Genomic DNA, 24,938 nt, shown 5'->3' with positions numbered 1-24,938 from the left:
CCGTATGCCAAAGTGTAAAGGCAGGAATACACTGTATTTAAGCAATACTGTGCATCCCAGTCCTTTCTGCTTGTTCTGGCACTGTTTTGGCAACCTAAAGCCAACGTAGGCATCCTTACACCAAGGTGTAAGGGTGCCCCTATTGCAGCCAAGATTGTTTTTGTGCAGGAAGGGGCACCTTCCTGCACAAACACAATCCTATGAGGCATATTCCTCTTTCTATGTTTGCTGCAGATTGAGGCACACATCGAAAGAGGAAAAAATATGGGGACATAAATATATTTCTCCTCGTTACACCTCACCTTGGGAGGCGTGTGACTTTGACGCTTTACCCGGTTTACATCTCCTTGTAAATTTGAGACAGAGTTAAATATCAAGGGTGTTGCATTGAAAAACCCAACACAACGTCCATAGAATGAGTAAGGAGATGCAGCAATTTGCACTGCATCGACTTACTCATGGTTTATGAGGCCACTCATCCCCTGATAGTAGGTGCCAATATTTTTGGATTTTACTTTTAATGATGCCACTTTCTTTACTGTATGTGGTTACGAACTGAGGTGGCCCTTGTGTGATTTCTTTTGTCTGGTTTTCCTTTTTATCCTTATTTTGGAGGGTCATTGTCCTCGTTTTTTGTTCGGCTCGTTTTCTGCTTTTCTCCAGTGTTCTTTCGCTATATCCTTGTGACTTTAATCTTTCAGTTATTTCCTGTATTTTCTCCTCGGCATCTGACTCTTCTGAGCAGTTCCTTTTCATATGTATGAATTCTCCATATGGTATACTGTTGAGTAGTGGTTGCGGATGGAAACTAGTTCCATGCAGTATACTGTTCGTAGGAGTGTAGCTGATCGTTCTTAATATATACTTTCAGATCCAAGAAGTCAATTTTCTTTTTGTTGCAGGTGTAGGTAAATTGTAAACCTACCTCGTTGTCACATAGCTTTGAGAAATACATGTCAAAATCATTCTTGGTCCCGTTCCAAATTAAAAACAGATCATCGATGTATCGAACCCAAAGAATTATTTTCTCTAGATCCGTCTGATTTGCTGGGTTCCATGCAATAGTTTTCTCCCACCATCCCATCATTATATTCGCATAGTTCGGCGAAAAAGATATGCCCATGGCAGTTCCACATTCCTGCCTGTACAGTTGATGGGGAAAGAGGAACACATTATTGGTGAGACATAGCTTGATCATGCTCATGAGCATCTGAGTATGTTGGAGCTCTTCGATGTTACTTTGTTTCAAAAAGTAGTGCCATGCTTTTAGCCCGATTTCATGTTTGATCGACGTATATAATGATACGGCGTCAATTGTGACCAATAAGAAATCTTTATTCCATGTGATTCCATTGAGAATTCGTAAAAAATCACTGGTATCCTTGATATACAAACTCATGTTCTTTGCAATGGAAGCTAGGAACAAGTCGACATACTGCGAGATGTTTTCATTTAGGCTATCACATGAAGAAACAATAGGTCTCCCTGGTAGACCAATTAGTGTTTTGTGGATGTTTGGTAGAAAATAAATAGTGGGGATAACTGGAAAATCATTTGTTAAAAATTTCAGTTCATCTTCATTGAGTAGTCCGTTACTCTGCCACTCACGTAGGAGATCATTCAATTTTATTGTTATTTGGTTTATGGGGTTTGTCTGTAATTTGCTGCAGTTGGTAGAATCATCAAGTTGGCGTTGTGCTTCTTTTACATAATCTTGTTTGTCCATCAGGACAATGTTGCCCCCTTTGTCCGTGGGTTTTATTATTAAATGAATGTCGTCATTTAATGTTTTTATCGTGTTTCTTTCTTTGCTCGTGAGGTTTTCCCTTTTGTCTACTTTCCTTGTTTTCGAGATCTTTTCTATTTCCTCATTGATGGCTTCAGAGAACATATCAATTCTGTTACCTGGAGACAGCGTAGGACAGTATCTGGGTTTCTTTTTTAATCCACTTTTGACCCTCTGATCAGTCCTAACATTAAGATGTTCAATCACTTGGGATTCTGTTGGTTCAGTTGTGCCAGGGTCATATAATAATCCAAATATGTTCTGGAGGTCATGGATTTCTTCAATTCGCCAATTTAGTTTATCGCTTATTTCTGAGCTGTTATTGTTCTGAGGGGCTAATTTTGATTGTCTAGCATGGATTTTTGCCAACTTTAATTTTCGTATGTATTTGTAGAAATCAATTCTGACTTGCGTGGGGTCAAAATGTTTTTCGGGCAGAAGGAGAGTCCTTTGTTTAATAATGATTTTTCCTCCTCCGTAAGTACGTTTTGATAAGTTAATTATGAAATTTTCAACTTTCGATTTCTTATAGGGTGCAATCTTTTTTCTTTTTGCTCTTCTGGTTTTCCTTGTTTGCCGCATTTGTTTGTGACCCTCTTCCTCTGGGCTGGAATGTTCCTCTGCCGCGGCCCCCTCCTCTGGACAAAAAAAAATATATATATATATGAAAGCTCTCCGTTCCCCACACGCTGCCGCTTCCCCAGACGTGGGGCAAGAACAGACACGGACCACAAAGTAGTAGATGCAGGTTTTATTTGAGTGCTGTCGCCATAACGTTTCTGCTCAAAACGAGCCTTGATCACATGACAACGTGAGAATAGTGCAAGTTTTCTTTTAAAGTGCTAGTGCCACTGTCTAATTACATCACATGGGATGGACATGGAAAAAAGACTAGTAAAATACATAGTATATCATCGTAGAAAAAAATTAATTGTATACTTTTAAGCAACGACGATTAAAAGAATGGCTTATTGAGGGGATATAAATATATGTTAAAATCAATTAAAACATACATTAATATCTACAGTATCAATTCCCTGCATGTTGCAAAAATATATGTGCAATATGAAGCCAAATGTAAACATAAATGTAAACATAAAAACCATATGGAAACATGTAATTGTCAAGGTTTTCAAATACCAATATTTAAATACTAGTCTAGAGTAAACTCAATAATGGGATAAATCCCTATGTGTAACTACCATCCAAAGTGACGTATACCCAAGTAGTGCTCATAAAATAAAGTGCATAGTGCATAGTGTTATTGAAAAAAATGAGTCTAAAATTCATTCTGGACTGGTTCCTCTGGATCAGACTGAGCCCAGACTTGATCACAGAGGGACTGACCTCACTGCTGGGTATTACATCAATAGCAATTGCTAAACAAATTCATGAAGGCAAGAGTTTTCGAATAGGAATTGGAGGAATTTAGTAAAGTTAAACGTATACCTACGTGCTAATTAAATGGCAGCATATACAGTACAGTGATATTATGAGCAAATTGTTGTTTCGAGATCATAAATATTGATGAAATATAAAACGTAAAACAATAAAATATATATATAGTAGAAAAGTTGTCACCACTCTCCATAAGACAATAAGCCCTTGTGATCAAGCGGCTGCGGCTGCGTAACGCGTTGGGTGTTTTCTGCTATTAAAAACTCACCTTGAATGCAACTGGGCCTCAGCTTGTTGTCTTACGGAGAGTGGTGACAACTTTTCTACTGGATTTACAGGGGTAAGGCGAACCCTGCTGTGGCCCGCCTTTTGAAAGTGGCGCGAGCTCATTTCGCCATTGTTTGTGGTATATATATATATATATATATATATATATATATTCACTGAAAAAACCATAGGTTTCAGGAGTTATATAGTTAGGAATTAGCTTTTAAAAAACCTTTGAAATTCACTCAAAAAACTATAAGTTTTAGTGGTGTTATAATTAGCTGGACATTTTACTCATACAAAACCATTGAAATTGCTCCTATATAGTTAGTTGTACTAACTAAATTTCCCGCACCCGCAATCCACTGCTGATGATGTCACATATTAGATCATTCATGACATGGTCAGTGACATCACTGATGACATCTCAAATGACATCACTGATGACATCACTGATGACATCATCCAGTGAATGTGGTTTGCTTTGTTATTTAAATATGGATTATATATATAGCAATTTGCATTGAAGAATAAGTGGATATATATAAGTAAATATTTGGATGGAGGATTTAGTAGCAGTGTAATTGACTGTTTACTTGACCAATTTATAATGTCTCACTAAATATAGTGGATAGTGACTAAACTGTGTGAATATCTGTATCACTTTGTCAGTTGTTGTGTAAACTGATTCTACAGTTGGTTACTAGCTATGTGAAAGTCTATATCAGTTATTGATTAGTTAACTGAGTATTTGTATGGGAGTGTGAAAGTGTGTGTGGTTCGGTGGGGGGTGTGTGACTGTCCAAAGATGTGTGAATAGTTGATTCAGTAGATATATGAAGTTAAAACTACATGTTCTAACAGTTGTTTGGGTGAGTGAATATCTTTATGCGTGTGATGATGAGCAAATATATTTCTCAATGGTACAGGTCCAACAAACTAGAAAAATAAAAGGCAGTGTATGTGTCAGTTGTTGTATATAAATAAGTATACATAAGACACAATGATTGTGTGAGTGACTGTATGGATAACTGTATACTTGTAATAATGATTTTATAATTCACTAAGTATGACTTACTATCTAAATGAATAGAAGAAGTGGTGTTTGTATAAGTATTTTGCTAAGTAAGTAAATATGTAAGTATGATCCATTGTTTGCATAAGTGAGTAGGATGACTTCATATGTGAATAGGATGCGTGCTGTTGTTTAATGTCGATATAGATGTATAAGTATTTTTGATAGTGTTCTATTGTTCATTGACAGCATGTATGAGTGAATCCATAGGTAAGTGATTAGATGTGTGTATACATCTATGAATCAATGAGTGGATTTTTAGATACTTGTATTGCTGTGACAATGGATTTAAATATGATACTCTGTATTTTACAAAGAGTGATGAAAAATTGTAATAGTGTATGAAAAGGTGTATGTGATTGTCACATGGATGATGTCATCAGTGATGTCATTTGAGATGTAATCAGTGATGTCACTGACCATGTCATGAATGATCTAATATGTGACATCATCAGCAGTGGATTGCGGGTGCGCGAAATATAGTTAGTACAACTAACTATATAGGAGCAATTTCAATGGTTTTGTATGAGTAAAATGTCCAGCTAACTATAACACCACTAAAACTTATAGTTTTTTGAGTGAATTTCAAAGGTTTTTTAAAAGCTAATTCCTAACTATATAACTCCTGAAACCTATGCTTTTTCAGTGAATTTCAAAGGTTTTTTAAATGCTAATTCCTAACTATATAAGGCCTGAAACCTATGGTTTTTTCAGTGAATTCGCAAGGTTTTTAACATGCTAATTCCTAACTATAAAAGGCCTGAAACCTATGGTTTTTTCATTGAATTCGCAAGGTTTTTTAAATGCTAATTCTATTAGCGGATAACGTTTTTATATATTAAAACGTTTTTTAAATCTCAAATGCCTGCTTTGCTAACAGAGTTTTTAAGCACAGGCTCTTTTGTCTCTGGTGGCCATCTTGGGAGACTGCATATCAGATTTTTTTTAATGAAATATAAGAGGATTTGAGAAGTCACTCAAAATGTGCCCTAATTTTTCTTTCTTCAGCACAAATCATAATTTCTATGGCAAAATTAACCCCCTCATTTTGTTCCTTTGCAATTAAATGATTTAAGTGTTAACACTTTATTCCAATCAAGATGACTTCAGGTGTGCCATACTTTTGTCACAAGTAAGACTGTTAGCGCTCTAGTTGTTCTTTAGAACACTCTGGGACATTCTGTCATTGGGCTATAGTTGGGCTACATCTGGCTGATATTTGGGCTACATTTGTTTTTTTTTGTCTCTGGTGGCCATCTTTGGGCTACATTGGGCTACATTGGGCTACATTTGGGCTCTAACATATAGCCCAATGTAGCCCAATATATATTTTTTCAAAGTTAATTTTCGGAAAAACCACTGGAGCACATATCTTGAGACATAGCAAAGGCACATCGAGCTACCAGTCCCTACAATTTTGCCAAGTTTGGTGGAAAACCATTCAGCCGTTCGGGCTAAAAGTGAGTCCAACCGCCCTATGGAAATTAACATGGGGAAAACACGTTTTGGGACCCCCTTTTATCTCGGCCCCCGCTTGACGAATCCCCCCCAAACTTTCAGGGAAGGACCGGAGCGCCGCAAGGCAAAGTTAAGGAAAATTTCAGGAAGATTCCTCAACCGGCGTCAAAGGTATTCCCAATAGAATGTTGCGATTTCCCTATGGAAAACAATCCTAACTATATATACCTACTGGCTATCGCCAGTAGGTAATATATATATATATATATATATATATATATATATATATATATATATATATATATTCACTGAAAAAACCATAGGTTATAGACCATATATAGTTAGGAATTAGCATTTACAAAACCTTATTTTACTCACACAAAACCATTGAAATTCCATATATAGTTAGTTGTACTAACTATATATCGCGCACCCGCAATCCACTGCTGATCATGTCACATATTACATCATTCATGACATGGTCAGTGACATCACTGATGACATCACTGATGACATCTCAAATGACATCACTGATGACATCTCAAATGACATCACTGATGACATCACTGATGACATCTCAAATGACATCACTGATGACATCACTGATGACATCTCATTTGACATTACTGATCACATCACTGATGACATCTCATTTGACATTACTGATCACATCACTGTTGACATCATTCATGTGATAATACGATGAACCTCTTCAGACTCTAATATAACCTTAGATACACTCAGTGTAAACAGACACTCACAGACTGTCACTCATCCATGGAGTTACTCACACACCTAGTCAGTCATGCAAAGAATCAATCACACCTCCATTTCCTCAACTATACAGTAATACACACCTTACTTATTCAAACATATACTAACACATCTTTACTCTCTTATACAATCCCTGATACAAGTTCACAATGATCCATACAGCCACTCACACATTCACTGGCTCTTATGCACAGTTATTTATATATGTCAACTCCCACATGTACTGTGTTTTACATATGTACTTACTTTGACATGTAGCACTGAGATATCCATTCACTCACCAATGCACTCAGTCAACCGCCCATACAGGTGTTTCTACATGCACTTTTGAACCCATACATCTAGTGAATCAACTGCTCACACATCTATGCACAGAGGCATACACCTCCCAGCCACCCACACACACACACTCAGTCTCCCATACAAATACTTGGGCAACCAAACAATAACCCATATACTTACTCATATAGCTACTGATCAACACATGCAGCAGTTTACAGAACAACAGACATAATGATGCACAAATTAAGACAGTTTAGTCACTAACCCATGCACTCAGTGACACACATTTATTCACTCACTCATACAGTCAGTCATGCACCTACTAAATCCTTCATCCAGACACTTATACATCCACTCATTCTTCAATATGTAAGACATATTTTAACTTTACAGAAACATACAGTCACTGGATGTTGTCATCAGTGATGTCATCAGTGATGTCATTTGAGATGTCATCGGTGATGTCATCAGTGATGTCATTTGAGATGTCATCAGTGATGTCATCAGTGATGTCACTGACCATGTCATGAATGATGTAATATGTGACATGATCAGCAGTGGATTGCGGGTGCGCGATATATAGTTAGTACAACTAACTATATATGGAATTTCAATGGTTTTGTGTGAGTAAAATAAGGTTTTGTAAATGCTAATTCCTAACTATATATGGTCTATAACCTATGGTTTTTTCAGTGAATTTTCAAGGTTTTGTAAATGCTAATTCCTAACTATATATGGTCTATAACCTATGGTTTTTTCAGTGAATTTCATTGGTTTTTTAAAAGCTAATATCTATAGCTGTAAAATGTATTCTTCTTTAAATCAAAAAATATATTTTATATGTTTATTAATAATTTTTTTTATTATTTTTTTTTGTTTCGCTCCCGGTCCGCGAACCGGGTTGCTTCCCGTTAGCTCAAAATGGTGCCGCGACCCGGTCCGCGAACCGGTAAAACGTTCCGTTTGCGCAACTGCCACGTTAGAAAACAACATCGTGACGCGTCCCGTCAGCGTGACGTATCGCGTTGTCGCGTGAAACGTCATATGACGCGCCGCGTTAGCGTACCCGGAAGTGAACCGGTACGCGAACGAGGCGCGAAGCGCAGCTTCCCGGAAGCGATCCGGGACGCGGCGCAAAGCGCGTAACGTAAACACAACAGGTCATGTGACTTGTTAATAACACTTTTCATTGGTTCATTTCACTTTTGGTTTCCTAATGATGTAAGACTAGGTCATGTGACCTAAAAGTAACACTTTTCATTGGTTTAGAAGTATTGTTTTTCCCAAATGATGAAAACCCCTCCTTCTTTCCTCACTCTGACTTTCATCTTTGTGAGAGGAAGACCCTTTGTGATCACTGAGCAATGGCTTCATTAGTAGCTTCAGCTGGTGCACCCCCACCACCTCCACCACCTTCAAGGAAGAGAGGACCACCTGCTGAAGTTATCATTCAGCAAGAGGAGGAAGAAGAAGAAGAAGAGGAACAGCAGGAAGAGAGGCATTTTTTGCCTGAGGAGCCCAGGAGGTCTCATCTGAAAGAAAACTTTATTTGGCAATTTTTTAAATATCCTCGGGGCCAAAAAAAAGTCAATGCACGGTACGTAACTTGCCTGATCTGTAAGAAGGATTTGTCCAGAGGGACAGATTAGAAGTACAGTTACGGGATTTATACTATGCATCGCCATATGGAGAGGTGGCATCCTATCAACTACAGTGCTGCACAGTTACGTGACCAGCAAGATAATCCCCCTTCTATGGCCAGAAGATCAGTTGTACAGGAAGTGACGGGACCAGAGGCGAGGGAGATGGTCCCAAATATACAGATGAGGTTCGGGGAAGTGAAACAAGTGTGCGTGCGTTGTAACCAATTCATTTGCTACAGAGAAAGTAGCATCACTCTGATCAACAGAGATATCGACAATCATGATTGTCCGAAACGCCCCAGAGAATAAATTCTTTTTTTTTTTTGCTCCTATTGAGCCCTTTACAATGAATCGTTTTCATTCCCCCCCCCAAAAAAACTAAAAAATATATAAAACCGTTCAAAAAATACAAAAAAAGTAAAAAAATGTTCAGAAAAATAATAAAAAAAATATAAAACAACAAAAACAATAAAAAAAAGTTCTTATCAGAACTACCTCCCCTTTATAAAAAAATTGGTAGAATATTTAGCAATCTGCCAACATCTATTTCTTTTGGTTCGCTTCCCGGTTCGCTCCCCGGTACGCGAACCGGGAGCGAACCAAAAAATTTATTTTTTAAAAAAAAAGAAGAGTAAGTATAAGGGAAGGAAACAGTGTAATGTTAAAAGAAAGACAGCTATAGGGACTAAACCAGAGATACTGTTTAATAGATTTATTTACCGAAGAAAAGATGGAAGAGGATATAATTGTGAAAAACAAAATAGATAAGGAAGTGAAAGAAAAAAAGGAGAGTAGAAGAATAACAAAGAAGAATTTCTTAGAGAATATGAGTTTAATGTTCAAAATAAGATTAAAACATGTGGAATAACAGAGAGAAAAAACAGAAAGCAGAAAAGAAGAAGTAACAGAAAAAGAATAATTGAAACAGCAAAGAAATCTAAATAACATAGGGGCATATTATCAACATAGGCAATAAAAGTTTTGCAGCTTTTATCGGCAGAAATGTGTCGCTAAAGCCGCTTTTGCGGCAGAAAACTGCCGCTAAAACCGCTTTTGCAGCAGTTTTCTGCCGATAAAACAGCAATAATTTTATTGGCTGTGTTCATAATATGCCCCTTATTGTTCTTCAACTACACAGAGAAAGCATAATGAACAAGTAGTGAAAGAGTGATCAGTCAGAGACACTTAGAGTAATAGAGACGGAGTGAGTGAACAAGAGTGAGGAACTATGAGAAGAGAGGGACTGAGAAAAGGAGTGGAAGTAGTAGAGTAAGTAAGTAATAGAGAAAGGAATGAGGGAAGTAGCAAAGGCAGGAAAGTGAGGGTTAAAGAAATGAAGCAGTGGAACTAATAGTAGTTAAATGTGATAGAAATGTAATGAAAAGAGTACAAAACATTTACCTTATAATTGTCGTTAACTTAGTCACTTGTTATTTTTATACTTTCAATCTGTGAAAGAGAGAACAAACATTTGAAAAATATGAAAACATGTATTTAAAAATTAGAAAAGACAAGGGAAAAGATTGAAGGACAAACAGTTTTTCAAAAACTTTGACACTTACAGAAGCTTCTGCTTCTCCAGGCCCCCTACACAGTCCTAAAGATATCCATTTTAAACTAACAGTATCTTGATGCAGATGAAGTGAGGCCTATCTTGGACCATGGTGCATCTTTTGCACTGCTGTTGTCTCACAAAAGTGACGCAATGGCAGCGCAAAAGAGGTGCACAATCATCATAAAACTGTTCCTAACATTTTAAATGATTGTTTCAGGATGGCAATAAAGTGTGTCCTATCCAGACGTTTGTTTCAGGTGAGGCCTACTCAGGGTTGCAGATGAAATTTAGGCTTGTTGAAGAGTACAGAGGAGATAATACATGTGCAGGCCAACCAATAAAGTTCAGACCTCCTCTGTTTCCCTGGACAGGCCTAAACTTCATCTGCACAATGTGATTCGTAATGTTAGGAAACACAGGTAATGTATTTGAAAAACGTGCAATTTCATTTGCTCATTTCACAATCACATCACTTGTGTTTCCTTTGATTAGGTATCTCATTGTGTAGATGTAGTCCAGCATATGAAAGAGTACGCACTGCATGCAACAACTTTGACACTTACTGAAGCCTCAGCTTCTGCATGCCCCCTACACAGTCCTAATTATATACATTTTAAAGTGACGGTATCTTGCTGGAAATGAACTGAGGCCTATCTTGCAACATGGTGCATCTTTTACACAAAAGTGATGGAACAGCGGCGTAAAAGAGGCACACAGCCTTCAGAAAACTGCCCTTAACATTTTAAATGATTGTTTCTAGATGCCGATAAGGTGTGGCCTATTCAGAGGTTTGTTTGAGGTAAGTCCTACTCAGGGTTGCAGATGAAATTTAGGCTTGTTGAAGAGTATAGAGGAGATAATACATGTGCAGGCCTAATAACGAAGTGAGTCATGTCCACTGCACTCTTGAACAAATGTCAGACCTCCTCTGTCTCCTGGAACAGGCCTAAACCTCATCTACACAATGTGATGTGTAATGTTAGGAAACACAGGTAATATAATTGAAAAACGTGCAATTTTTTTTGCTCATTCCACAATCACATCACCTGTGTTTCATTTGCTTAGGTATCTCATTGTGGAAATGTAGTCTATCATATGAAAGACTATGTAGAATGTGAGCACTGTATGCAACAACTTTGACACTTACAGAAGCATCAGCTTCTCCATGTCTACTACACATTTCTAAATGTAGATCATAAGTACAAAAAGTGCAGAATTAATTATACATGTTAAATGGTTTATTTTTGCTGTTCTCAGAATTTATCAAATTTCACTAAAAACAGTGACTTGAAGGTATTCATCATATAACAGCGGGGAAAAAAAACCACAATCAAAATGATTGTGTTTAAAAAACCCATATAACATAACCAATCAGAAATCAGAACTCCTCAAAAGTAACTTACTTTCCATGACGTCGAAGGATGTCCTATGAACAGCTTACACTCGGTTGTGCTGTTTTTATTTTCAGCCCGCCACTTTCTGAAAGAAAACCTCCATCGTTTTGAAAAATATGTTACATACAATAAATGACTTCTCGCTCTCTACCACACGTTTCCACAAGGCCAAATCATGTAAGAGCCATTTATAACTCTTGGAATTCTTGTAAGCAAATCCCGTCATTTTGTATTTCCGCAACTTTCAGAAAGAAAACGTTCAAGATCACTTTCACAATCCTGGACTAGTAATATCTTACCCTTCTTGCTCACTCATGTTCTACATTTCCTATGACACTGATACTGCTTACTATGAAGCAGACTTACACTACCTCTATGACTACTACAATTATTTAATTCTCTACATCACTTTTAATCACAAAGCAATATAAAACAGTAGATAAAATTATATCAACCCCTAGAATCATTATACACCAGTTACCTACCCTAAATTCTCTTTTCTGAAAACAGAAAGTAAGAATATTTTTAAATAAAAAGGCAACATTGTATCGTAGTCAAATGGGAATAATTTCCAAAACAGCAAATTTTTTTACATTTTCAATAAGCTGTGTAATAAGCGGATCTTGTCAAATGACCATCATGCCATATAATAGCTGCAGTTACAAATGTTCTTCCTAAAATCAACGACTGTGTAGCCACAACATTTGTAATTAAAGTTGAAGACTTACTTTCATCAGGTTTATATAGTTGGATTTTTAAAATGACATTATAATCAAAAGTTTGGACCAATAATCTAGACAGCATTGCAGACTTACATTCCCTCTACACCATGTTTTGATTGGCTGCTTGAATTAGCTTATAAAAAGAAACAGTTTTTCTGAACTCATACAAAGTGCAGTTATTTTTCCATGACGTCAAGTGTTATGGTAAGAACACCGTTTGCTTTGGGAAATACTCTGTTGTCCTTCAACTAATCTCTGCCCACCACTTTCTGTAAGAAAATCTTTTTTTTTTTCCAGGAACTATTTAAAACTCAAAAATAACTTTTGACTCTGTACTACACTTATCCTCAAGGCCAAATCGTGTAAGAGCCATTAGAACCTCTTGAAATTCCTCAGATCAAATCCTGAGATTCCTTCCCTAAAATTTTGGTTTTAAAAACACCAGGTAAGAATTTTTAAGGTCAAAAGGCAATTTTGTTTTGAAAGTTAAAACAGAATCATTGCAGAATGACCAGCCATTTCTAGACTTTAAATAAGCTGTGTAATGTCCTGATGTTATTGAAGGACCGTCATGATATATAATTGCTGCAGTTACAAAAGTCCTTCCTGATATTGACAACTGCGAAGCCACAAAATTTTTAATTAAAGTTGTCAATTTTGTTCCATCAGGCCTACATCGTTGGAACATTAAAATGACATACTGGCCATATGTTCGTATAAATAATGTTGACAACATTTCAGATTTACATTGGCTACACTCCATGTTGTGATCAGCTGCTTTTACTAGCTTATTAAAGGACACTGATTTACTGTCTGGCAAAGTTAAATATATAAATCTTTCTGAGTCTACACTAGTAGTACTTGATAGCCTACAGTTCTCGCAGTCATGCTGCCATTGATAAGAAAGCCCAAACAGGTGATCTACATCTACACCTTCAGCATGCAATACATCAAGCATATACATTAAAAACTCCTGACAATCTTGCTGAATATTTTGAGAGAATTGTGTTTGACCTGAACATCTGTCTAACAGATTTCGAATTTCAGACACACTTTCTATTTTTGTTCTATCAGTGCTACATTTCTCTAACACAGAATTTAACAAACTGCAAAATCTTTGATCAGAATTGACCACAATCTCTTCTTTTACATTTTCTAGAGAAAACAAAACATTAACCACTACATTAGCATAGCAGTTGACACCAGAACTGTTTTCAAATTGAAAACCAACAACATCTTCAACAGAATCCTTTTTCTTTCTGCTTATAATTTCAGGTTCATCGACTTTTCGTCTTTTTGCTACAACCTCCCTACTATTGGTCACATTTCTTCGTTTCCGGCCTACCCAACGCTTCTCAAACAAAGGATATTGAGGCAAATGTGGCGCATACTCTCTTCTTAACCTATTGTATTCCTTAACATAATCTAGATCCGCACAAATGTTTGTGACATCACACTCAATCAAGTACAATCCCGATAAAGTTCTAACTCGTGACAATGCCACATATGCCATACCCTCCTTGAACACAGAACTGCCAATATTCACCAATACACTGTCTACACTTAAACCTTGCGATTTATGGATTGTCACCGCATATGCCAAGCAAACAGGAAACTGCTTACGGCGAACATATAAGTCTTTTACAAGCAAATATCTAGCAGAACAACAACCAATTAGCTGTACTTCCTCAATGCCATCAAATTTAATTTTTAAAAATTCAATTCCATCTCTATTTCTGTATTTCACAAAATCAACAACATTACCCATTGATCCATTTACCAGACCTCTTTCAACATGTAAATTCCTTCTTAAAATTATAGGACAGTTTAAGCACACATTCAGAGTCTTTTCAAAACCTGCAGTTTTAGATATAGTCTTCTCTAATGAATCCAATTTTGTTTTCAAATTCTCAGACAACATAATTGTTGATCCCATATGCTCTACTCTGTCAATAGCTTCCAGTTTCACAATCTCTTGGTTTTCTAAATGCAACATTTTGTTGTTGAAGATGGCACATTCTGCAAGAGTTGGCATCAAACATATTCCAGATTTCTTCTCAGTAATTTTCTGAAAAATATTCTCAGGCACAACGTCTTGTTCTGGATATAAATTTGACAGTAATCGTGCATGTAAAGCTTCTTTCCCATGCTCGGTCACTTTTCCAATTCTAACATCTTGTAGAATATTCTTGTAATCTTCATCCTTCGCCTGACGCATATTTTCATGCAGTTCAGCATAATTGAAGTTTAACCATATATTGACGTTGCCAATGCTCCCTAGGCACTTCCTGGTATCTTCATGCGTGAGCATTTTGAACACAGGTTGTCCTTTCACTGGTGTCAGCTGCAGAAGATCTCCGAAAACAATGATGTGTTTGCCACCAAATAACACATTATACTCTGTTTTAAGAACTTCTTGCATTCTAAAATGCACAAAGGCAAGCATGACATTAGAAACCATGCTTACTTCGTCAATGATAAGAAGTTTCATTTTCCTCAAGACTCTTGAAACTTCACAACAAGCATCTCCAGATAACTTGTGGTATTGTAATTTGTTATCATGCTCCACTGGCAGCATCAGTAGACGATGCAAAGTAATACATTTAATGTTATGTGCTGCCAGTCCAGTTGGAGCGGTGACAACACAAGACAGCGATGACTCAGTCCTTTCCTGCAAATAACATGAAATTGCTTTAATAAGGAAACTTTTTCCAGTTCCCGCTTCTCCACTCACGTACAGTCGGACAGGCTTCAACGACGTACATGAGCACTCTTTCTTCTCATGACTTAATCCATGATCAATTTGCTTGGTAACTTCGTCATATATTTTCCTCTGCTCAACGTTGAGTTGTCTTTCCAAGTCTTCTAAGTTAACCACATCCTCCTGAGCATGTGCCATAGCTCTTTCCACTTCATTCATAGCAGTGGCAGCTTCATTTTTCATAACAGGTCCTCCTAGTGGATCCTCAATGAAACAGAACTCTGACTGTCCTGAGAACTGTCTCTGGCAATCTCGGCTGCAATCGTTGCTTCCTGCTCGATTTCCGCATTCAACATTTCTAGATATTTGGGAAAAGCAGGACATTCTATGGTCTCCTTGGCGGCAGTGAAAGAGTCTTCGTAACAGAGGAAATCTCCAAGCAGTTCCTCTTCTGCACGCCAAGGCTTGAAAAGTTGCAAAAGTGCTAAATAAAAAAACTCCTTTTTTTCAGGAGATTCGCCACTCAATTTTCAATGGTTTACCAAGTGGCATTTTCTTTGCTTGACCAGACATCCCTCACTTCCAATTACAGCATACACTCCTTTATCAATATCTTCTTTGATGTTCCTCTTGAATATGTAATTTTGTAGAACCTCATACAGACAAACATTCTCGAGGTGACTGCTTCGATTTGGATAATATGCATCCAACATGTTGGTCTTCAAAATATCGGTACTGTTTGGCTCCTTTTCCGCCAAATACTCAATTTCCCGCACAGGTTTCAGAACTCGATTACGCGTTGCAGCAAGACCAAGACTCGCCCAAACGATACTCCTAGATTTGGCATAGAGACTTGCTGAAGACAACCGGTCAGAACATTCGTAAGCTCCGATTTCTCGATGCGACAACATCTTCAGACTGAAACTGTACAACTTCTTACTGAGGCTCTTTTCATGGGAAATGTCCTCCCACATATCCTTCAATTCTGTCTTTTCTTTTTTGGTGATGTAAGATGTCACATACCGAGCCACAGCCATACAGTTATCAGCCACAAACTGTATATCCATGTTAGCATTCCACATGGACAAAATCACTGGGTTGTAGTCGTTGATGTACTTGGACTCTTCGTTCCTTTTCAAATTGTATGTGTTTTTAGGTGATTTCTTCATCACATTATGTCGCAGCGAAGACATCAAACTGTTTACTCTTCCTTTAGAAATCACCGGTCGTGGAAAGCCAAAACGACATTTGGTGTAGAACTTGTCCTTGTTTCTGAATTTACGACGACAGTACTTTCCACAACGATGGCTTTGGAAACGTAGAACTTGTTCTCTTAGGCTTTTCTTCTCCTTTGCGTTTGGAACAGCACATGTAGAATACTGTTGTATGAAACTCATCACTAAGTCTTCTGGATCTGTTCCAAATTTAGGTGCATCCTTGATCCACAGCAGCATATGTATATGAGGAGCACCTCTTGCTTGGTACTCCTTTCTCCAGAAGAAATCCAACACCTCTACAAGAGGTGGATTCTTCTTATTCATGATGAAAGACATCATAGCTTCAAATCTATGATTGAAGTACCTGCATACATTCACTGGATCCAAAGAGCACAGTTCTCCGGGTGTCTTGAATTCGATATTTTCAATGTTTCCATTTGCCTCTCGTAGAAATTCAAGTAAGTCTTCCCAGCCATACTCGGCACAGCTCAGAGTGAGGAACCATGTGGGAGTTCCTAAGTTCCTCAGCATACATTTTAAATCACCATGACGACGGTACCAGTACTCATTAGTACCACGCTGACACGCCATGAGATTAATCAGGTGACAATCCAAAATACTGTCTTGGACATTGACTTTATCCATAAAGTCACTTGCCGAGATGTTTTGCATCTGTATACCACTTTTCAAGATGTGGTTCACTGCATATGACAGTCCAGACAGATCGCTTTCAAACAGTAGATGAAACAAATAGGGAATGCATTGTCGAAACCTAGCATCTTCTGCATACAATCGTAAAGTCCGGTATTCAGAAGCAGGAATTTGATGAGGTCGCTCATCATATCTTCCTCCTTGACCTGTTGGAAATAGCTGTGGGAAACACCGAGCTTCCAAACTTTCCTCCCAAACACTAATGGGACTCCCTTTGGCTTGTTTCATTTGAAACAACTCAATAGCATTCCCCATGACTTCCTTGGAATGCAAAGGATGAACACTATAATGTTCATATATTTCTTCACTTTTAGAGGGTTCTACTTTCTCAATTTGACCAGCACACAAATCGCTATCCTCTTCCTCACTTACTTCCTCTTCTGCAACATATACATTCTTATAGTACTTATTTTTTTTTTCAAATACAATGTTGCCTTTTTGACTTTCCTAACATCCACTAAATCTTGCCATATTTTCTTATTCTTTGTCGGAACCCCATTAACTAAAATAACCAGAGGTTCCTCTTCCACTTTTTCTACTCCAATTGTGTTAATGTTTTTCTTCAAATCTAGAGGCAAATAAACAACTCTTCCCTTTAATCCTCTCTGTAAATCTGATGGAGGCAATTTCCCTGTCTTTGGCTCCATTCTTACAATAGCCTGAAAGGGATGGATACTTTGAATCAAAATAGATTCATAAGTATTTAAATCCTTCAATTCAGAAGGAATCTCAACCAATTCCAGATTATTATGAACCGCTCTAGCAGGCATCTGGTTTTGATTTAATTTGTTACAACAATAAGTACACACACGTTGATCCGATCCCAAATCAAAAAAAATTTCTACCATCAAGTATGTTGCGAAATCCTTCCATTCACTATTATTTTCCCTTTCACTTTTTGCATATAAATTCACTAACTTAGTCTGATTCTTATAATAAGTGCGTCGACAACACACACAAGTGAAATTAGGCCTCTCACTTGATTTCAGCTGAAACGTGGCAATTTCCTTCTGAAAATTATCTGTACTGGAAACCTGTACACTATCTTCCACATTACCCTCTTCTTCTGGGTCAATTTCAACATTCTCCTCTTTACTTCCAAAGTAACAAAACTCAATTTCTTCACAAATATTTTTCACATCTATTTCAGAACCATGCAAAAGAGCAGCGCATAATTGTTTAAGCATAATTGCTGGACTCTTAGCATAATACAACATTCTAACTAATTTCCTCACTTTATTATGATGCACTGCTAGCATCCTGAAATGATGAAAAACACTCTGGCATACTCTCCTGGAAAGACAAGCCAGTGAATGACCATGCAAACCTGTCACTTCTCTCACTCTGCAAGGATCTAATTCTTGCAACAACTTCATTTTCTGTTTTAAAATGTTCTTATTAAATGTCCGTACAAAATCACAAAGCAAATTGATGGAATTCTGTCGCACACTGCAAATACTACTACACTTCCATTTGTACACTGGTCCCTTAGGACATCTCCCTAAAACTTCATCACCTAACACCTCTTCTGCCTCTGTTGTCACAAGTTTTTCTTTTTCAACTGGACAACCATCTTTCAACTCATAAGCTCGACCACTGGTGTCAACTGCATGCACCAAATCATTATCCTGGAAATAACTCTCCTCATTAAAAAATGCCTCACAACTTGAACTATGCATCCATTCTCCGGAAAAAACTTCACAAAAATTACTACGATTAACTATTCTCTTCCATCTACTATTTCTTTTGAAATCATAAATTGCCTTGTTTAGCTTCCTAATTCTATTGATTATCAAAATAAATAACTTTCGTTTAATTTCAAATGCCTGATCAATAACTTTCTCAACTTTTTTTTTTCTCTTATAAAAAACCACTTTCTGTTGACCTTTCTTAATATTTTTCAACAAATTGCCAATTATCCTGTTGCGGAACATTCGTTTACGAATGTCCCTAAACTGTTGTTTTCTTCTACTATCATGCACAGAGTTATCTCTTGCTCTAGCAGTAACATTTTTGATTGGCCTTTCCTTTCCGTTTAAATTGCTTCTCTTTTTCTGGACTAAAACATTTTCTGTAGTACTACTTTTTTTTTTACAAATGTTTCTTATGAATGATTTCGTGGTCTTACCCGGTGCTTTCTTGGTGACTTGACGATTTTTTATTGTAGAGGACTGCTGCATTAATTGATGAACCTGCTGTCTTTGACGTTTTGTAGCCTTTCTGATTCTATCCTTAGACGGCATTCTCAAAATTTGAAATGATCTGCAGTTGAATCTGTGGTAAAATATAATAAAAAATGTTATTAACCACTATTACCAAACAGTAAATCAATAACAGTCATCAAAAACTTCACACACTACTTGACATTTTTAAATAGAATAATTTTTAGTGCTTTGGCAAATTTAGAATACACAAATAGCAGAAAAGAAATGGAATGCTTCTACATTTTACCTGTACTGTTTTATATGTGAATCTGATCTAATTTTATGAGCATATTTTAATATTTTATTGAAGACACTACACATAACCTGTTTTTGAAGGTGTGTTTAATTTTAAATGAAACAGTTTACATTTTTACTTTTCATTTCAAGTACATTTTAAAAATAAATGTTTATAGTTCCATAGGCTCGAGCAGGTCAGCTTCCCACCCTATGTCATACAATTCTGACAAATCGGCATCCTCATCATGTTCTTCATCATCCTCAGGATTTAAATCATCCAAGGGATCTACTTCCACTGATGTTTCAATCACAATTTCAATGATAATATCAAGATCAACAGATTGCTCATTGTCACTCATGCTTGATGTTGTCGTTATCTTTAAAGAAAGAGAACAACAATGAGATGTTGCAGAGTAAGAGACAAATCTCAGAGATTATAATAGTAAAATTGTTTAACAAGAGTAACATTTTGCAGCTATTATTTAGCCATGTCCAGCGATGCTGAAGAGGTGAGGCCTATGTCCAAGTTTTCAGTAAACAGGACTCATCTCTTCTTAACCTTGGATAAACCTCACCGACTCTGTGTCCCCTGCACATACTTAAATGTAAAGGGGCAGATTTATGTTAACTGGCACATCCCCAGGGATGCACCAGTTAACGTGCACCGCTGCTCTGCCACCCATGGTGTGCCGCATTTACAATGTGGAGCACCATTGAGTAAAAACAGCACAGATGCGTCACGCATCTGTGCCGCAAAAGCAGCACATTGCACGAATCACATCGTAAACACGACATGTCTACTGCAATGCACAGGAGGAAGCCACACATTGCATGGTGCTTCACTCCTTATGCCTGTTTCAAACAGCCATAAGGATTTGATTCAGCAATGCTATAAAGCTGACTCAGTGAAATCTTCTAAATTTCACTGTGTTAGTTTTACAGGGCTTTCATGCAAATTAATGCATACCTTGTAACAAAACACCTATATGAAAACTGACGCAGGTTTCATGTGGCACAGAACTTTACAGCATGACACATCTGCCTAGATGCATCAAGTTGTAAATATGTCGCCACATAGCAAATCTTTTGCACCGCCGCTGCGTCACAAAAGTGACGCACAGTGACGCAAAAGAGGCATACACCTATCATAAATCTGTCCCTAACACTTTAAATGATTGATTCAGGATGACGATAAAGTGTGGCCTATCCAGAGGTTTGTTTGAGGTGAGGCCTACTCAGGGTTGCAGATGAAATTTACGCTTGTTGAAGAGTACAGAGGAGATAATACATGTGAAGGCCTACCAATGAAGTAAGTCATATCCACTTCACTCTTGAACAAAGGCCAGACCTTTTCTGTGACCGTGGACAGACCTAAACCTCATCTGCACAATGTCATTCGTAAACTTAGGAAACACAGGTGATGTAATTGAAAAATGTGGAGTTTCTTTCCCTCATTTCACAATCACATCACCTGTGTTTCCTTTGCTTAGGTATCTCATAGTGCAGATGGACTCTAGCATATCAAAGAGTACACAGAAGTTGAGCAGTGTATACAACAATTTTGACATTTACAGAAGATTCAGCTTCTTATCTTGTTGGAGATGAAATGAGGCCTGTCTTGCAACATGGTGCATGTTTTGCATCACTGCTGCATCGGTTTCATGTGGCACGGGACTTTACAGCATGACACATCTGCCTAGATGCATCAAGTTGTAAATATGTCGCCACATAGCAAATCTTTTGCACCGCCGCTGCGTCAAAAAAATGACGCACAGTGACGCAAAAGAGGCATACACCTATCATAAATCTGTCCCTAACATTTTAAATGATTGATTCAGGATGACGATAAGGTGTGGCCTATCCAGAGGTTTGTTTGAGGTGAGGCCTACTCAGGGTTGCAGATGAAATTTACGCTTGTTGAAGAGTACAGAGGAGATAATATATGTGAAGACCTACCAATGAAGTAAGTCATGTCCACTTCACTCTTGAACAAAGGCCAGACCTCTTCTGTGTCTGTGGACAGACCTAAACCTCATCTGCACAATGTCATTCGTAAACTTAGGAAACACAGGTGATGTAATTGAAAAATGTGGAGTTTCTTTTCCTCATTTCACAATCACATCACCTGTGTTTCCTTTGCTTAGGTATCTCATAGTGCAGATGGACTCTAGCATATCAAAGAGTACACATAAGTTGAGCAGTGTATACAACAATTTTGACATTTACAGAAGATTCAGCTTCTTATCTTGTTGGAGATGAAATGAGGCCTGTCTTGCAACATGGTGCATGTTTTGCATCACTGCTGCATCAGTTTCATGTGGCACGGGACTTTACAGCATGACACATCTGCCTAGATGCATCAAGTTGTAAATATGTCGCCACATAGCAAATCTTTTGCACCGCCGCTGCGTCACAAAAATGACGCACAGTGACGCAAAAGAGGCATACACCTATCATAAATCTGTCCCTAACATTTTAAATGATTGATTCAGGATGACGATAAGGTGTGGCCTATCCAGAGGTTTGTTAGAGGTGAGGCCTACTCAGGGTTGCAGATGAAATTTACGCTTGTTGAAGAGTACAGAGGAGATAATACATGTGAAGGCCTACCAATGAAGTAAGTCATGTCCACTTCACTCTTGAACAAAGGCCAGACCTCTTCTGTGTCCGTGGACAGGCCTAAACCTCATCTGCACAATGTCATTCGTAAACTTAGGAAACACAGGTGATGTAATTGAAAAATGTGGAGTTTCTTTTCCTCATTTCACAATCACATCACCTGTGTTTCCTTTGCTTAGGTATCTCATAGTGCAGATGGAGTCTAGCATATCAAAGACTACGCAGAAGGTGAGAACTGTATGGAACATGGCTATGTAAGTCAAATAATCAAAATCTAAATTTGCCAAGCCCAGATGGGGGCGTATTTGCAAGGACCTTGCACCACAGGGAAAGGTCTTAAATTAAAATGGGAAAAATAACATCAGAGAGACACAAAGGCCTTATAAATATGCCCCAAGCAACCTATGAAGCTCTAGCAGTACATATCAAGAAACCTAATTGTTTTCATAAATCGTTTTTAAACACATCATCTAAATCAATTATATACCTACATTCAAGGGGAAATGACTTAAAATGGCCTAAGACAAATGAAAGCGTTTTTTTTAAGGCCCTTGCAACATTTTTGGGTCACTTTTAACATGGCTATGTTAGTCAAAGAATTAAAATCTAAATTTGCCAAGCACAGATGGGGGCATATTTACAAGGACCTTGCACCACAGGGAAAGGTCTTAAATTAAAATGGGAAAAATAACATCAGAGAGACTCAAAGGCCTTATAAATATGCCCCAAGCAACCTATGAAGCTCTAGCATTACATATCAAGAAACCTAATTGATTTCAAAAATCGTTTTTAAACACATCATCTAAATCAATTATATACCTACATTCATCGGGAAGTGACTTAAAATGCCCTAAGACACATGAAAGCGTTTTTTTTAAGCCCTTGCTCCATTTTTAGATCACTTTTAACATGGCTATGTAAGTCAAATAATCAAGATCTAAATTTGCCAAGCACAGATGGGGGCGTATTTACAAGGACCTTGCACCACAGGGAAAGGTCTTAAATTAAAATGGGAAAAATAACATCAGAGAGACACAAAGGCCTTATAAATATGCCCCAAGCAACCTATGAAGCTCTAGCAGTACATATCAAGAAACCTAATTGATTTCAAAAAACGTTTTTAAACACAACTTGTAAAGCAATTATATTCATACATTCATGGGGAAGTGAGTTAAAATACCCTAAGACACATGAAAGCATTTTTGTAAGACCCTTGCACTTTTTTTGCGTCACTTTTAACATGGCTATGTAACACAAAGAAACAAAATCTATTTGTAAAACACTTGACACAAAGCAACATTTTAAATACACAACTTTCTTCATAATGTTCTCCCTAAACCATACTATTCTCTATCTAAATTAAATGAATCTTTTCTCACCTTAGCAAATACTTTATGAGTTTCAAAACAGTCTCAGAAACACACCAAATTGTCTTTAGCAGAGCAAAAGGTATGCACTCCAGAGTCTGCAGCTATAAAAAGCACAGAAAAGCTGTAATTCATCACACATATCTCTCATGTCACCCAATCAAAACTCTTCCCTCACTTTTTTCAAATCAACACCCTTCCCCCTCTGCCCTTTCTGCCTTTTTTGCATAGCAACCACCTCCTGAAAGACCTCTCATGTTTGCAAGTTCACACAACAATGTTTCAATTGAACTCTGAACTCTCAGTACACCTGCATATCCAGTGCAATCTTTCATAAAATGATTTTTTCTTGACCATTCAAATTACATCTTTCAAAGAACTCATCCATGCACCCTAACTTTCTGTTTTCAGCAATCAAAATCCACCAATCACTGCTACTGCTTCATTAACACAGAAACTCCACAGTTTTTTTCATTTTAAACTCTTATTTTTTCAACTGCCATTTCATTGCCACACTTCATCTGACTGCAGCAGAACCTTCTCTCACCATGTTTTCTGTCTGGATTGTTGGACATAGTTACATCTACTGGGCTCAGAGGTATGCTGATAACAGAAATTTACCTAACCTCAATTTACAAGATGTGGAAATTAAGTGGTTTGGCCACAGAGGATTAAAATGTCACCAATTGATACCATTGGTGAAAACCTTTATGCATTTGCCTAAACCTGACCTGTTAATTGTGCACTGTGGAGGAAATCACTTGGGCACTTTGACTGGGGTAGGTCTGGAAATGCTTTTAAAGGACACCTTTGAGCAATTGATGGCACTTTTTCCTCAAACTGCCTTGGTATATTCAAATATATGCCAAAGACAGAAATGGAGGTGGTCGAACCAATTTTGTCCACAAATTGAGAAATCGAGGAAGCATGTAAACAAATCTGTTTCAGCTTACATGAGAGACCATGGAATGGGCTCCATCTACAACAATAACTTACGTTACTACATGCAAGATATCTACAGAGGAGATGGAGTTCACTTCTCAGATGAAGGGAACAGAGTTTTCATTCTGAATTTAAAACTGTGCATTGGTACCTACTTATATGTACCTAAATGTACCATAAACCCAAAAGCTCTTTTCAGAGCTACCCTACATCTGATCACTCACAATTATTATTTTACTCTAACTTTTTTCACTAATTTTCAACAAAGTACGCTCCCCGGAGCGCTACCCGGTACGCGCACCGGACGCTAACCCGCGAAAATTGAAAAAAAAATGGTTTTTTTCTCGCACATATGGACCTCCTCAGCCACCCTCAGAAAACCTAGGGGGTTTGGATGCGTCTACCGTGCCCCCTTCTACCCATTCTGAACATTATTTGCCCTCCATCTTGTATCTTTATTCGACCGAAACACAAAATGGTGGACTCCCGTAACGCTGCCGGTTCGCGTACCGGGCGCTCACCGGGAAACGCTCCATTAAAAAAGGTGGGAAAGTAATTTACAGAAGAAACCCTGGAGACACTTTCA

Source organism: Lissotriton helveticus, chromosome 8 (genome assembly GCF_964261635.1).
Source record: "Lissotriton helveticus chromosome 8, aLisHel1.1, whole genome shotgun sequence".
NCBI classification, from domain to species: Eukaryota; Metazoa; Chordata; class Amphibia; order Caudata; family Salamandridae; genus Lissotriton; species Lissotriton helveticus.
This window is presented reverse-complemented; position numbering follows the sequence as displayed.